General features: G+C 40.0%; 1 protein-coding gene across 1 annotated transcript in view; it reads left to right on the forward strand.

Annotated features, from left to right (window-relative positions):
- The first annotated feature begins 5,699 nt into the window (after nucleotides 1–5,699).
- The window catches only part of Atp10d (ATPase phospholipid transporting 10D (putative)), a 65,966-nt gene continuing 57,759 nt past the window's right edge, over nucleotides 5,700–13,906 (forward strand). Inside the window, exon 1 of the mRNA XM_042678074.1 lies at nucleotides 5,700–5,910. The gene's annotated coding sequence lies outside the window, so the exon portion shown is untranslated. The remainder of the gene's footprint in view (nucleotides 5,911–13,906) is intronic.

The following is a 13,906-nucleotide window of genomic DNA, read 5'->3' on the forward strand; positions in this document are numbered from 1 at the left end:
ACGTGCAAACAACAAATGTGATCTGAGAGGTCATCAGAATTGTCAGATGGATCACATAAATATATACAAATCCCAGGCAAGTGTGACACTTCAGATAAACGATGAATAATATCTAAGTATCTCCTAAACATTGCACAGGATACACTTAAACTAAAAACTTATTCACTTGTTTTCCTGGAATTAAATTTTAACTGAATTTCCTGTATTTTATCTGGCAACCTCAAAGATCTCAAACCCATGTTAAATAAGAAAGAAGTACAGCCATAAGTTAAAAAAAATCAGAGGCTTTATACACAAGACACTTCGTTGGAAACGATCTATACAACTTGGGGGAGAGGGGTTAAAATGGAGGGAAAGTGGGAGAAAATTGAGGGAAGGAGTAACAAGGTTGACAAGAAACATACTCACTACCTTACTTACTTATGTAATTCAAACCCCTCTGTACATCACCTTGACAATAAAAAATAAAGAACCATTCACCATAAAAAATAAATAGATAAAAATCATCAGCCTAAGTTCAAAAAGTACTAGTATTATTCTCCTCCTTGTGACAGCTGTTACTTTAATCAGATGCTGAAAAATTGAGGGTAAGATGACCTCTGCCATGTCAAAGCAAATGATACCTAGCAGAAATAAGGACGCAAATCTAATCTGTAAAGTTAATAATAAAAGTGGAAAGGTAACATATACTACAGAGGAGAACATAATTCTTCAATATGTAGCTTGTGTAGAGAAAAACTACTTGGTAGCAGCACCTTGGAGGTGTTACTATAAGAAGATATGCTATTTCAATCTTTTCAATGCTATACCATATGTATGGTCTTTCTGTGGAGATTTTTTCATTTTAAAACTGTCCATCTCATTGCCACTCCACTTCTGTGAAATGTTAGGATTTCAGCGGGTACTTCTTAATTAGTGAAGAAATATTCAACCCAAGGAAGATTTGAGTGATTTTTCTCATCTAACATGTTTTACATATTTTTGTTTTAGTTTGTGTTTTGTTTTTGTTTTTGTGTTGGGTCTTGAACTCTGGGCCTGGGCATTGTCCCTCAGCTCTCAGCTCAAGGCTAGTGCTCTACCACTTGTGCCACAACACTACTTCCGGTTTTCTGAGTGATTTATTGGAAATAAGAATCTCAAAGACTTTTCCTGCCCGGGCTGGCTTTGAACCACAATCCTCATATCTCAGCCTTCTGAAGAGCTAGGATTACAGGTGTGAGCCACTGGCATCAGCTTTTTGTTTTGTTTTATTTTTTTTTTCCTTGATGGAGTTTGAACTCAGGGCCTGGGTGCTGTCCATGAACTCTTTTGCTCAAGGCTACTGCTCTTCCACTTTGAGCCACAGTGCCACTTCTGGGTTTTTTTTTTTTTTTGTTTTTTGTTTTTTTTTTTTAGTTTATTGGAGATAAGAGTCTCACAAGGACTTTTCTGCCCAGGTTACCTTACAACCAGGATCATCAAATCTCAGCCTCCTGAGCAGCTAGGATTACAGGCATGAGCTACTGGTGCCCGGCTGATGCTTTCTATTTTTAAAATAGTCTTATTGTTTGCACACCATATAATCCAGCAATTTAAAGTCCAGTTTGGAAGAGAAACCATTTCCCCACAATTCAGCTTAAGACTACTACTGCCCTCCATGTCCCTTATGTGTTCCTTGTAGTTCTCTAGATCAGTTAAGTTCCAAACCAAAATTAATATATGAACAAGTGCCATATATTGTCAGAAGTTCAAAAGAGGAGGACCTCATTATCATAGGGTCATAGATCCTCAGGTAGGAAAAGCAGGATTCAGAATATAGATTAAATGCACATGGGTAGAAATGGATACACATAGTGATGTACTTGGAAAGACTCACACAACCAAAAACACAAATAATAAAGCATAATGCCATTCCTAGCTTTGGTGGCACATATTTTAATCTTAGCTATGCTGGAAACTAAGACCTGGACAATAGATGTTCAAAGCCAACCCAGGCAGAAAACTCTGAGAGACTCCATCTCCAAAATAATCATCATAAATGAAGACTGGAGGTGTGGCTCGACTGCAAGAATACCAGCCTTGAGCAAGCAATCAAGCGGAGCAAACACAAGTCCCAGTATTAATGAAAACAAAAACCAGTAAAAGACGTTTTTAGCATATATCCTCAAATAAGTAGATATATAGATCAGAATAATTTGAAGCCACATATATATATATAAAATATTCTGAAGAATATTCACATCCAGAGCAAAAGAGGCAGAATTTTCCAAGATGGCCTTTCTGTTGACATTGTTGCTAAATTATAGAGCAGATCAGGAAGAAATAAGAACTGGGTCAGGTAATTATAGTGTTAGAAGCCAAACTAACCTTGGAAGGCATGTAATCCAACTTCTTAGGGAATTGAGGCTCTGCAAAGATAAAGTCACCAGAGGTCAAGGCTAAGCACTGATTATAACATCAACATGGAGAGTTCTGCCAGCAGACTGGCTTTTAACTTGAATTTTCATATCAACTCTTTCTGGGGTCTCTACATGCTAGCCTACTCTGAATGTTTTGTATATAACAACCTTATGAATGTGAGTCCATTTCTCTCCTTCTCTCTTCTCTCCCTCCCTCCCTCTCTCCTTCCCTCTTCCTTCCCTCCCTTCTCCCCCACACCCATGCTTTCTTGTTATATGAAGAATTCAAGAGTAAGAGTAAGAGGACTAACAGGTTGTAGCTGGTGGTCTTGAAGGACTAGTCCATACCCAGTCCAGCTGAATTGGTGGATACTTCTCTTACCTTCTGAAATGTTTTTCAATATAAAAAGCTTTATGTTAAGAAATTTACAGACAAGCCAGATGCTGGTGGCTCACACCTGTAATCCTACCTACTAAGGAGGCTGAGATCTGAGGATAGTGATTCAAAGCCAGACAGAGCAGGAAAGTCTGTGAGACTCTTATCTCTAATTAATCACCAGAAAACTGGACCTGGTGCCATGGCTCAAGTGGTAAATCACTCGCCTTGACCTGAAAAGCTCACTACTGCCAAAAAAAAAGAAAAAAGAAATTTATAGACAAATGAAACCTACAATCTATATAGCCCTCCTATAACTCTTAATGACACCCTAATCCAGGCCCAGTTTGCTTTCTTTAATTTCCACTTACTAGAAGATGCTCTTCCAGATACTCTAGGCCATTTGAGCCAGGTCCTCAGGTTCTGTACTTTCATTCTGAAAATTAGTTTGAACAGATTTTAAGAGAAGAGAAATTGATTTGGCGTTTTTGTTTTTTGTTTTTTAGGGTTTTTTTTTTGCCAGTCCTGGGGCTTGAACTCAGGACCTGGACACTGTCTCTGAGCTTCTTTTGCTCAAAGCTAGCACTCTACCACTTGAGCCACAGTGCCACTTATGGATTTTTCTTTTTGTGTGGTGCTGAGGAATCAAATCCAGGGCTTCATGCATGCTAGGCAAGCACTCTAACACTGAGCCACATTCCCAGACCCAGAAATTGTCAATTTATGGCTCCATTTCAAGACCTTCTCATCTTGGACAAGTTTCTCTAGCTGTTGGTGTCTTGGATTTCTCATCTTTAAGAATGAGTTTATAGGGCTGAGATGATTGGATGAAATAGCATCTGTAACCTGAGTAGAACAGTGCCTAGTCCAGACAAGGTTCACAAGCACTAAGTACAAAAGTAGAAAATCTTGGACTAGGAATGTGGCTCAGTGGTAGGGTGCTTGCCTCACATGCATGAAGTCGTGGGTTCAATTCCTCAATGCCATATATACGGAAAAGGCTGAAAGTGGTGCTGTGGCTCAAATGGTAACATGGTAGCCTTGAGCAAAAAGAAGCTCAGGAATAGTGCCCAGGCCCTAAGTTCAAGCCCCAAGACTGGCCAAAAAAAAAAAAAGTAGAAAATCTTGTGATGGTATTATTAAAACCGAAGATCATCTACAAGGGATAAGTTTAATTGTGAGCTCCCTTTTTAAAAATTGACCATGGGAAATGTCCTAATTCTTGCTTGAATCATACTCTGTTAGTAAGTACAGGGGAGAAAGATGTGGCTGAATATGAATCATGAAAATATAAGCTTGTGATCCAGGTCAGAAATTACAGGTACACAGAAAATATTTTGAAGCAAACAAATGCCCATATTACTTGATATGTTATATGTTGGAGCAATGGGCTCAAAGAACAAAAACATTTCTCTATCATATATAACTAGACAAGAAGTATCATATCAGAAAGAATCCTGATTATGGTTTTATAAGATACACATATATGTATCTATATATAGTCGTATATATATATATATATATATATATATATATATATTCCTAGAGCTTTAACTCGAGTTAAAGCTGACCCTAGATGCTGACCCTCAGCCTTTTTGCTCAAAGCTAATGCTCTACCACTTAAGCCACAGCTCCACTTCTGGCTTTTTGGTGGTTTATTGGAGGTAAGAGGCCCACAAACTTTCCTGCCAGGCTGGCTTCAAACTTTGATCTACAGATCTCAGTTTCCTGTGTAGCTAGGATTACAGTCATGAGCCACCAGAGACTGGCTTTCATGTAAAGTTTTAAATGTCTTTAGAAGAATACCCATAGAAACTTGGTTTCCTTTTCAATCAAGTGAAAGAGAGACATAGGACTGACTGCAAAAGTTTTTACTAGGGAGAGGAATTTCAGAGGCTATGTAAAATGGCAACATGTTATATACTAGGGCTGGGTTTATCCTGGAGTTGACTAAGCTGTAGAGATTTGCCCTTGCCTGCCAGAGGCTTCCTTGATCAGACAGCATAGAAAGACACACCCAGACAGTGTTTCTTACCACCTGGCATAGATATTTCCTCAGTAGGTGCAAAAACTTGTTTGGCCTCTCTTGATTTAGAAGAGTTTTAGCTTCCCAACCAGTTCACTCAGCTTCTTCTGGCAAGTGTTCATTGTCTGACAGACATTTGTAGGATCGTTTCATTTTCTCATCTTGCTATACATTCAAGGAACATTTGAGAGAATAAAAGGTACAGGTACCTTAGGAGAGTTCGAAGTTATCGTTTCACTTGTATTTGTTTGAGTGGGATAAAACATTTACCTAAGTGTTGCCCTGAACTATTCTGAAAGTTCTGTCTTTTCTAAGGCTCAAACCCTTAAGGTGACTAGAAGTTTTGAGAGATCAGACAGATAGGTTATGGTAATGTATTAAGGATTAAAAACACGTTTTTAAAGTGAGCGCTAAATACACAGACCCTGCAAGGTGTATGAATTCAGACGTATTATCTTGAGTAAAAGAATAAATGGAGTGAGAAAAAGGAGAAGTCTGAACTGTGGGTTTTTTTCTCTCCCTCAATTTCTTTTTACTTATCAAACGACAACTTTGAATGTTTGTTTAGATTTCATCTTTGTCCTCTAAGTCTAGAGAAATGAGTGAATTGTTGGACAGATTGTTAAAGCAAGAATAACGATGGCGGCAGTTGGCAATCAGGGTGAGCATCAGAGAGCGGACTGTGTGGACCTTGGGTCACTGGGACACCTGCTTGGTGCAAACTTGCAGCTGTGCCCCACAGCTGGCGCTGGAAGCCGGGCCTCGGCCAGGCTCCACCCACGCTGACGTCACGGGAGGCGGGGCGGCGGGCGATTGGCGGCTGGCGGAAGCCGGGGTGGCTGGGGCTGGTGGGGGAGAGGAAGGAGGAGGGAGTCAGGAGGAGGAGGAGGAGGAGGAGGAGGAGGAGGAGGGTCGGGGGAGCCGTGGAGAGGCCGGAGTAGCGCCTGGGCTTACACCAAAGGTTGGACGCCGGCTCTGGAAACCGAGTTTGGGAAAGAAGAAGTGTGTGTCTTTCCCAAAGACAGATGCCTGGCTGGGAAGGGTGACTCGCCCCTCAACCCTGAAGCTCGGTGCCTGCAGCTTGGAGTCGCGGGATCACCATGCCGAGCGGTGTGCCCAGGGAGGAACCGGTAAGACGCCAGCCCGGAGGCTGCCCGCGCCCCGCCCGGCCTGCCCCCTGCTCGCCCCCTTCCCCTCCCGTACGCTTCATGGCTTGGCTCAGGGCGGGACGTCCGGGCTGCGTTGGACTTTTAAACAGCCCTGGAGGAGCGTTTACACCTTTCTGAGTTAGTTGCTCTCCAGACAGTTCCTTGCCTTTGCTGAAGGCAGGAGCTGGTGGAGAGGCGAGTGCTGCCCGCGTGGGGTCCCGCCCCCACCCGCCCCGCGCCGGCACGCACGCCTGGGTCTCCCATTGGGAAATCCAGTCGTTGGAGAGCAGTTCTGGCAGCCTGCCCACTCCTGTCCCCGAGGGTGACAAAGCGAGAAAAGGTGCTGATCTTTAGCGCAGCACCTCAGTCAATCCCCGGGCAAATCCTTAGGAAGCGACGTGCGTTTGTGATTGTATTGGAATTTGCTCTGAACTTTGTGTGTGTGTGTGTGTGTGTGTGTGTGTGTGTGTGTGTGTGTGCGCCAGTCCCGGGGCTTGAACTCAGGGCCTGGGCACTGTCCCTGAGCCTCTCTGTGCTCAAGGCTAGCCCTCTACCACTTGAGCCACAGCGCCATTCCCACTCTGTTCGTGTGGTGCTGAGGAATCGAACCCAGGGCTTCATGCGTGCTAGGCAAGCGCTCCACCATCAAGCCACATTCCCAGCTCTCTGGAATATTTTTGAAAGGAGTCACCCAAAAGAAAAAAAGGAAAAGGAAAAGAAATGTGCTTTCCCTCATATACAATTGTGAAGAACTTGGTTGTTACATTTACCTTGTATGGTCCAGAGACGTGGATTGGTCAATGAATTCCTTATGTCCGGGAGTCTTATTGATGGCTGAGGACCACATACTTTTATTAAGGATAATTAAATTAGCTTGGGTATTTAGAATGCCATCTAACTAAGATTAAAGCTTCCTTTGACTTCTTTTCATGATAGTGCTTTGTGAGGAAGAGCATTCTGTAGACTCTAAGTCTCTGATTAATCAACCTGGAACTATGGACGGAGGGGGAGAGGTGCTCTTTACCTACCAGAAGTACAGCATCCACCTTTAAACTGGGCTGGGTCTCATTTTTGCAGGGTAGTATCATTAAAAAAAAAATGTGTTGACTTGCCAAACAGAATAACTCATTCATCCCCCCCACCCCCCACCCCCGCCTTTCTGGGCTGTTCTTTTTTTTTTTTTTTCATTAAAATGAGAACGTTCTGTATGCATTGTTTTAGAGTAGCTAAAAAATAACGTTATATTAATGTTGTGTGAAAAAATGGAGAATTGAAAAAGTCTAAAACAGGATGTGAGAGTGTAGCAAAAACTGAATGTTTCATACTTAGTATTCAAACTGTTGAATAGGACTTATTTTGCTATTGCCAGTCAGATGAAGAGAAATGTTGACAATCTGACTATAATTTAGAATATACGTCTCCTATGTTAGACAAATATACTTATTAGAATCAATTTTAAAAGTTAAGAGTTAATAAATATCCATATAGTCAAGCCTCCATTCCATGTTTTGCTAGGTGTCTGATTCAGCTATAAATCATTTACAGAAAAGAATTTTTTTTAAAACTACAAGTAAGATTGCTTTGGGGACTCTATAAACCTAATAGATTGTCAGTGCTGAAGAATGAGAATTTATTAATTCTAGAAACAATGATTTGTATAATGGATGCTATCATCATATTGGTTAATAGTTACAGCAGCAAAGCAACTTTCCTTATTTATCCCTTTCCCTGCCTCCTAACTTTCCTCCTTCCCTCCCTTCCTTTCCTTATTTTTTCTTGCTTTTTTCCTTCTTTCCTTTTTCTTTTCATTTCTTTTCTTTTACTTTCCTTTTCCTTTTTGTTTCTTTTTCCTTTCCCTATCACTTCCTATGATCACATCTGCTGCACTATCTGATGCTGATAATCTTTTCGTCTGTCTGCCTAAAATCTGCTCATTCCTATTAAGGCCTTTTTATGAGTGAGGGAGATAAATGCAATTGCATTCACTGAGTAAAAACAACTTAAAGGTTTCAACTCCTTTATTTCTGAAAAGGAAAGTATAATTGAGTTTGGAACTGTTCTAAATGTTGTGAACTCTTTTTCTTAAGTTCATAGTATTCAGTTGTTTAGCATGATTTTGCAATACTTCAATTTTCCTTAATGAGACTATAAAATATATGCAGTTATATATAAATAGGTTATATTTGATAATATTACTTATAATATCCTTTTTCTTCACTAAAAACTTTCCAAGAGAGATATTCTCTGTGTTTTCATCACAAAGATTCTACTTACCTGTGATACCCTTTAGTTAAGATTTCATTTTGTAGTTGCTGTTGTTGTAGTTAACATACCTACTTTGTCTGAATAGAAAAATGCCCGAATCTGGGACATTATTCTAAGATCTCTAAACCAATGACAAATTCTTTCAATAGCGTAAGGTAATGTTAATGACTAATTTTACTTTGATTGTGAGACTGCCTTTCATTTCCCAAATTGTCAACTTTCATTTGAGCCTGGCTCAAACTGGATTGTCCCAAATGCCCAGTCTGATATGATATATATATAACTATATAAATTAATAACATATTAATATACACATTTATATATATTATTTATTTTATTTTTTCCTGCTTTATGTGGGTCACAGTTTGATAGGCCAAGGATAGGAGTATGTGGGTAAGGCAGGTCATTTTAAGGATGTAGTATTGGTATCAGGCAGATGGTAGAGGTGAACCAGTAGAGGGAGGAGATGTAGGCTTGTCTAATCAAGGAACATAGGAGTGTGGCTAATGAGAAATTGTAGTGTTGCTATGCGTGCTGCCTTTGTCAGCGATGTGTGAACAGAGTTGGAAGTCTCTAACAATCCAGCATCTTGTAGGTTGTTGGTAAACTGTTTTCTGCAACCTGTTATGTAATTTTTCCCAGATGTCTCCTTCTCTTTTTTCCTCATTCCAACGTATCTATCACACTTCTTGCAAAGAAATCTAAATGTCAATAGTATGTCATACTCTTCTCAAATATTGTCAGTGATTCCCCAGGTTTCCAAACTGAACATAACTTCTTTGTTTTTAACATTCACTGTGAACGTAGTCCTAATATAGACTTCATTTTAATTTCCCATCACTACTCGATTTGTCTTTGAAACTCCAGCTTCAATGAACTACTCAGAGGTACTGTAGTGAAGGTGGATTTCCCAGACTCTTTCTCTCTTCTAAAATCTGTGATTCTCTCCTATCTGGATTCGAGGCATTTGCATCAAGACTTACTGAAGATGCTTTCACTTCTGAACAGCCTTTCCTCTTCTCCCTTTTCATCTTCCGTGTCTTTCCTTCTCCTGGGACCTTCTATGTTCTCCTGAACCACATGGTTATCCCAATTTTTGTCTTCTTATATTGAATTGGTATTTTGATTTATTTTGGGGGCTTTTTAAAATTGATTTCCATATTATGCAGAGTTGTGCCTAGAACAAGGTAAAGTAAATGAACACTAGAGAGTAAGCACTAAAAGTCAGAGATATTTATTTGTTCTGTTTCCAGGTGTATTTCAACATTATAATAATTGGTTCACGCAGTGGGGGCACAGTAGCATTATTAATGTATGAAGTTAGCAGGCGCAGTGCATTACTCAACAAACCCCTTAGATGACTTTGTGAGCCAGGAAACAGAGACATAGAGGGGAAGAGGGCAAGAGTTGTGGTAATTAGCCACTTGTAAATACATCAACAGAGTTGGTGTTCTTTCTGCAAACTGCTGCTTTGTACACAGTTGAAGTTTGGGAGGAGGGTAGCATTGAATAACTTTTTAGAATTGACCATTTACCATGAATCTATTTTATTATTCCAGTGAAGATGTTCCATATCTTTTTTTCCCATTTCTTATTAATATCATTTATCTGCCGGGCGCTGGTGGCTCACAGCTGTAATCCTAGCTACTAAGGAGGCTGAGATCTGAGAATCATAGTTCAAAGCCAGCCCAGGTAGGAACGTCCATGAGACTCTTATCTCCAATAAACCACCAGAAATCCAGAAGAGGTGCTGTGGTTCAAGCCCCACAAAAGCAACCAAAAAAAATCATTTATCTATCAGTTATTGATGTTTATCTAATATGCATATTTATATAATGTATGTTGCAACCATTTAAGTAATTAGCATATATACACAGTGTTTCCTTTGTATTAAGTCATGTGCCAAAGTAATTTCTAATCATTGAGAAATAATACTTGTGTAAGTTTTCTGCTTCTGCTCGTGGAAAGATGCTAATATTGAATGTTTTTAGTGCATTCCCCTTTGTCTTCCTATCTTCCTAATAGTCTTTTAAAAGTTATCTTTTATCTTTTTTTTATCATTTTTATATGCACATATAATGTTTGTCACATGGTGCTGGAGCTGCCTTCCTTGGTTTGAGTGGGTGAAGTTAGCATTCCAGAAAATTTGTGTTATACAACTTTAAAAAGTTATTCTGGCTCTAGTTTCCAAATGAGTGCTTACCAGTGTGCTAAAGTCACTTCCAGATTTACTTGCTTACTTACTGCAAGTGTTTCAATACTTCCTTTTTTTCTGCTCTGACATCTGGTGACATACCTAGCAAAGTCTGTGTCTTGTGACACTTAAAAACTGAAGGATCAGGTGATGATACTTCCTAGATTCAAGACTTTGTATCATTTGAGAACATGGAAGCCTTTCAGTACTTATTTATAAAAATATGATTTTTTTCTGGTCTTGAACTCAGGGCCTGGGCATTGTCCTGAGCTTCTTTTATTCTAGGTGAACACTCTACCACTTGAGCCACAGCTCTACCTCCATCTTTTTTGAATAGTTTATTGGATATAAGAATCTCATGGATTTTCCTTCCCCAGCTGGCTTTGAACTGTGATCCTCAGATTTCAGCCTCCTGAGTAGCTAGGATTACAGGCATGGACCACCAATGACTGCCTTGATTTTACTTTTTTAAACCTAGACTGGCCTCAGTGCCTTTCTCCATATTTCAGCCTCCCAAGTAGTTAGGATTACTGGCACTTAGGTCCACTGAGTTATTCTAGATGAATTTCAACCTTCTGTTCCCTGACGACCATTTAGAGCATCAGTTCATTTAAATTTATAAGTATAGTCAGCATGAATGAGAATCTCATGGTTTCCAGTTGAGAATTTTAAGAAAAGCTAATCACCTACTTTCAACCTGTAAATACTGGAGCAGAATGTGTAGATTTGATGTAACTGATTTTAATATAAGCAAGTGAAGGTTTTTGTAGGAAAAAACAAAGAGAAAGAATATAAGGTTGGCAGTGCTGCCCTAAAATTGTAACTAGGTAGAGAAGAAAGACCATGTAAGAATGAGGGATAGTGGAAAGAAAGAGGTTTCCTCTGTTGCTGATAGATGTTAACAGTGTAGCATTTACTTAAAAATAAATTTTATGCCAGGCACCTGTGGCTCACTTCTGTAATCATAGCTACACAGGAGGCTGATATCTGAGGATTGCAGTTCAAAACCAACCCAAGCAGGAAAGTCCTTGAGACTCTTATCTCCAATTAACCACCAAAAAGTAGGAATTAGAGCTATGGCTCAAGTGGTAGAGTGCTAGCCATGAGCAAAAAAGCTCAGGGACAGTGCCCAGGCTCTGAGTTCAAGCCTAGGACCAACACAAAAATAAATAAATTATATGTGCATATATCAAATCTTATGAAAATCTTCTATTGACAACATCTAATGAATATTTCTAAAGTAGGTTAAAATAAATATTGAAATGTACTTACTAAGTTTAGTTTTTCAGGTGATTTATACATTTAGTTTTAGTTGTTGTTGTTTAACATGTCTTAAGCTCAATTTCAATTTTTTTTTTTTTTTGGTCAGTCATGGGGCCTTAACCCTGGGCCTGAGTTCTGTCCCTCAGTTCTTCAGCTCAAGGCTAGTGCCCTACCACTTGAACCACAGCACCACTTCCAGTTTTTTCTGCTTATGTGGTGCTGAGGAATTGAACCCATGAATGCGAGGCATGCACTCTACCACTGAGTTACCTTTCCAGCCCCAGCCTCAACTTTTTGATTAGTCTTCTTTTACTCTTTGTCTCAACCTTCACATTTCTTGCTGGGCTATCAGAAGTAAGCACTTTCTGCCGATCGACTTATTGTTCAAGTAATATGTATATACAAATGAAGTGTATAGAAAAGTTTTATTCTTACATGAGAGAATGGAAGAAACTTTGTTTAACAGATGTTTGGAAACATCTTTTCATTAGTGTTAAACTAGTAATATAGCTAGGTAATACAATTTATCTTTTATTCCTCTGTCTTCCTTCAAAGTCAAACCATTAGATACTGAATGAAACCCTTGCCTCATTCCTGTACAATCTTCTCCCTCAGTTTGGTTGAGGGCTGCATCGGTGACATAGAAGAGGATCTGTTTATTCTATCCCACAGCATTTCCCATGGCATCTGACATACAGTAGATTTTTTCAGGACATATTTGTTGAATGAATCAGAAGTGAAATGAGCTTAGCTTGAGCATTCTTCTCAAGATATGTAAGTATAGAAGCCGGGTGCCGGTGGTTCACGCCTATAATCCTAGCTACTCAAGAAGCTGAGCTCTGAGGACCACAGTTCAATGCCAGCCAGGGCAGGAAAGTCCTTGAGACTCTTATCTCCAATAAAAACCTCTAGAAAACCAGAACTGGCGCTGTGGCTCAAGCAGTAGAGCGCTCACCTTGAGCTGAAGAGCACAGGGACAGCACCCAAGCCCAGAGTTCCAGCCCTATGACCGACAAAAAAAAAAAAAAAAAAAGATATGTAAGGATAATAGGTTTGGTTTTGGTTTGTCTTTTCCTACTTAGGGTCTTTAAAAATGACAAAACTACTTCAAATTTTTCTTTGTGAGTGATGAAAGTGAACATATGATGTAGCTTTTTATAACTTTGTATAACAGGTCCATTCATGAGAGCAATCATCTATCAAAGATAACTACTTTAAGTCAGCTTTGTGAGTGAGAGAGATTATATATCTAAAATGTATATATCCAAAACTGGACTATGCATGCCTTCTGGTTATCTAGTTCAAGAAGATAAAGTAACAGAAAATACTAAACAGCACTCAAAAGAATGGCAAAAGGGAAGATTATGTAAGTTTACTAGTTAAGATCCCAAGTTCTCCCACTAAATAAACTATCCTTGTCATCACAAAAACCTCTATTAGTATATACCAGTATATTATCCTCACATCTTTTTTTTTTTTTTGGGTCCGGTCGTGGGGCCTGAACTCTAGGCCTGGGTGCTGTCCCTCAGCTCTTCAGCTCAAGGCTAGCGCTCTACCACTTGAGCCACAGCGCCACTTCCGGCTTTTTTCTTTTTGCTTATGTGGTGCTGAGGAATCGAACCCAGGGCCTCGAGCATGCAAGGCAAGCGCTCTACCACTGAGCCACCTTCCCAGCCCCAGTATATACCAGTATATTATATATACTGGTTACACTGAACTTTTTTTTTGTTGTTGTTGTTGGTCATGGGGCCTGAACTCTGGGCCTAGGCACTGTCCTTCAGCTCTTCATCTCAAGTCTAGTGCTCTACCACTTAAGCCACAGTGCCACTTCTGGCTTTTCTGCTATTATGGTGCTAAGGAATTGAACCCAGGGCCTCATGCATGCTAGGAAAGCACTCAATCGCTGAACCACCTTCCCAGCCCCTGAATTTTTTTCTTTTTGGTCAGTCATGGGCCTTGAACTCTGGGTCTGGGCGCTGACCCTGAGCTCTTTAGCTCAAAGCTAGGGCTCTACCACTTGAGGCACAGCGCCACTTCCAGTTTTCTAGTGGTAAATTGGAGATAAGAGTCTCACGGACTTTCCTGCCCAGGCTGGCTTTGAACCATGATCCTCAGATCTCAGCCTCCTGAATAGCTAGGATTACAAGTTTGAGCCGCCAGCGTGCCCTGCTTTAACTTCTTTGTGAGTGAAGGAAAAAACCTTTATTTTCTTTGTAGGTGTCAAGATAATCATTGCCTAAGGAAGCCCTGTTAACA

The sequence above is a fragment of the Dipodomys spectabilis genome, unplaced genomic scaffold, assembly GCF_019054845.1.
Source record: "Dipodomys spectabilis isolate Male_0828 unplaced genomic scaffold, ASM1905484v1 ptg000043l, whole genome shotgun sequence".
Lineage (NCBI taxonomy): Eukaryota > Metazoa > Chordata > Mammalia > Rodentia > Heteromyidae > Dipodomys > Dipodomys spectabilis.